Source organism: Mastomys coucha, unplaced genomic scaffold, assembly GCF_008632895.1.
Source record: "Mastomys coucha isolate ucsf_1 unplaced genomic scaffold, UCSF_Mcou_1 pScaffold8, whole genome shotgun sequence".
NCBI classification, from domain to species: domain Eukaryota; kingdom Metazoa; phylum Chordata; class Mammalia; order Rodentia; family Muridae; genus Mastomys; species Mastomys coucha.
Genome location: NW_022196914.1, coordinates 29,695,401 through 29,698,615, shown reverse-complemented (window position 1 = coordinate 29,698,615; position 3,215 = coordinate 29,695,401). Strand labels below are relative to the sequence as shown.

The 3,215-nt window shown below is 43.5% G+C and overlaps 1 pseudogene; it reads left to right on the top strand.

The window, feature by feature from the left end:
• The window catches only part of LOC116083879, a 14,637-nt pseudogene extending 11,727 nt beyond the window's left edge, over positions 1 to 2,910 (top strand).
• The last annotated feature ends 305 nt before the right edge of the window (positions 2,911 to 3,215 follow it).

The window sequence follows — 3,215 nt, the reverse complement described above, 5'->3', positions numbered from 1 at the left end:
TGTCTCAAAACGCTGACAAACAAGAACTAAGGCTTGGGTCCGGGCTTCTATGTTGGCTTGGTGAAAGACGACATGCCCAGTGTGTGAGGTCGATCCACAGCACCAATGAATTAAATAAATAAAAATGCTGAATCAAAAGACCGGGACCAGGCTTTTGACCAGTCGTAGATTTGACAGGCCCCGGTGCTGCCGTGGCCCTGGTAGTGCCTCTAAACGGAGGCGCTGGATGCCAGACTTATTGACCATTCCTTACCTTGGGACACTTGATTCACTTACTACCAAGGTGAAAAACAAAAACACAGGGCCAGGGCTTCAAACCTGAAACCAGCACGTCAGGAGAACTGGGGTGTGGTTCTCTACAAAAAACTAGAGACTTCAACACCACGGTTAACTGAACTCGGTACTGAACTCGACCTTTGAAAGTATCCTGAGACTGGAAAGATGGCTCAGAGGTTAATAGCAGTGGCTGTTCTTCCAGTCCATTTTCACATTCCAGGACACAGATACGCTTTGGACCCGAAACACCAACATTCCAAGCACATGGTTTGACGGAGTGATAAAGCTGGACGGTCACTTTCTGCCAGGTGAGGATACTAAGAAGTGACTTGAACCTAGAAGAGGGCCCTCACGGAAGTGACCACGCTGGCGTCCAAATATATCGACTTCCAGCACCTAGAATTGTTTTGATTCTGCAAAATGGACGCTAGAAGCTTGAACCAAAGAGATTACTGACCTAGAAGCAGTCCCAGAGCCCAGCCTTAAAGATAACGAAAGTACCATCTGTACTCACCACATCTTTGGAGAAGCGACTGCCACATGACCAACCCAGAAACGAGGGGTACTTCTCCCCTTTCTTGGGACCATTTCAACCAGGTTTTGGAAGGGAATTCGAGACAGGGTGTCTTGTCACCCAGGCTGGCCTAGAACTGGTAGCGACCTCGCCCGGCTGACAACAGAATGCAATATGAGATTAAGGTATCGCCCCACTCCCGCCAGATGCACTTCATGCAAGTGTTCTACCAATGGGAACTATTCCCTTATCGTGGTTCAGATATTTATGTGTTTGTGTATGCCACCTGTACACAGAGGCCAGAGGGAGGGGGGTCAGGAACTGCAAGGCTGAGTGGCTGTCGTCTGGGTGGCAGAGTAGATAGAGGTGCTGGATTTAGAAAATTGATCAGAGGGCTGGAGAGATGGCTCAGCGGTTAAGAGCACTGACTGCCCAGCAACCATATGGTGGCTCACAACCATCCATAATGAGATCTGATGCCCTCTTCTGGTGTGTCTGAAGACAGCTACAGTGTATTTACATATAATAATAAATAAATCTTTAAAAAAAAACCACTGTATTTCTAATTTATGATTAAGTACCTCTGAGAAAATCTCCCCATTGTAAAAATGAGTGTTATAAGTATAAAGAATATTGCTTAGCTTTTGATCATATCTCAACTTTTCCTCAACAGAAAAAAGTCCCAATAACTGTAACAGTTACAGCAAGGCCTTTGATTGTAACTCACTCATTAAACGCCAGAGAATTCATACAGGAAAGAAACCCTACAAGTGTGAAGAATGTGGTAGGCACTTAGTTCTCCTAAAACACTTTGCATACACCAGAGACTTCACACTGGGGACAAACCCTACAAGTGTGAAGACTGTCATAAGACCTATAGTACCAGCTCAGCACTTTTCATACACCAGAAAAAACATACCGATGAAAAACCCTACAAGTGTGAAGAATGTGGCAAGTCATTTTACTATCCTTCAATGCTGAAGCAACATCAGAAAATTCATTCTGGAGAGGAACGCTACAAGTGTGAAGAGTGTGGAAAAGCTTTTTGTGAGCATTCATCCATTAAGCAATATCAAAGAATTTCCAATGGAAAGGAATGCTATAAGTGTAAAGAATGTGGCAAAGCACTTTCTTCTGCTTTATCCCTTAAGCAACATAAAGAAATACATTCTAGAGAGAAAAAGTACAGGTGTGAAGAATGCGGCACGTCCTTTTGCTATCCTTCATTGCTTAAGCAACATCACAGAATTCATTCTGGAGAGAAACCCTACAAGGGTGAAGATGGTGGAATAGGGGTTTATAGTTCTCCATACTTTCAAAGACATCAAAACACTCATACTGGAGAGAAGTCATATAACTGAAGAATGTCACAAAGCTTTTATAATTGCTCAACCCTTAGGAGACACACTGCAGTTCATACTGGAGAGGAACCCTGCAAGTATGACCTTTGTGGAAAAGGATTTACTAAGCTCTATGCCCTTACAGAGCACAAATAGCTCATACTGGAGAAAAAACATACAAGTGCGAAGTGTGTGGCGAAGGTTTTACCTCTACTTCAGCCCTTAAAAGACACCTATTCATTCATTCTGAAGACAATCCCTACAAGTGTGGGGAATGTGACAGGGCCTTTTTTACACTTTACACCCTCAATCGGCACAAGTTCGTTCATTCTGGAGAGAAACGCCACAAATGTGAAGAATTCGGGAAAGCCTTTTCTTATCATTTTTCCTTGATATGCAGCACAAGTTAAGTCATACAGGAGTGAAATCAGTGTGAAGAGTGTGGGAGAATGTTTTATTCTACTTCGAAATTGAAGAAACATAGAAGACTTCGTTGTCAAGAAAGACTGTACAGGTGTGAAATCTGTAGAAAAGCCTTTCCTACGAATTCTTCCCTGAGTCGGCACAAAATGGTTCACACTGGAGAGAAACTGACACAGATGTGAAGAGTGTGGCAAAAAGTTTGCCTGTGCACCCAAAATGAGGCAAAAACAGAACCATATAAAAGGATTAATTGAGTCAGGAGCTAGTTGTGGAACAACCCTGCCAGACCAAGTTCCCGCTATAACAGGAATGGTGTACTACAGATTTGTAGTACTGAGTTCTGAGTTCGTGGTATAGCGGGAATTGCTGGCACCTCATTACCAAGAGCTAAAAATAGCATCCAGTCACTGCTAAGTCTCACTCTAGTGTGATGTCAGAGAGAGCCAGCACCCATAGAAATGCAGCAGGAGCAGGGAGACTTAGCGGATGCCAGCTGCAGACATGTGGAAACAGGGAAAAGCCGAACTGTCAGCTGATTTCATAAGATACTTGGGAAGTCCTTAAGGAGAGAGTTGGAGATGTAAAAGATATATTTGTGTGTGTGTGTATGTGTGTGTTAAAAGTGGAGAAAAATGCTATGACAGAGCATTTGGACCCTATAT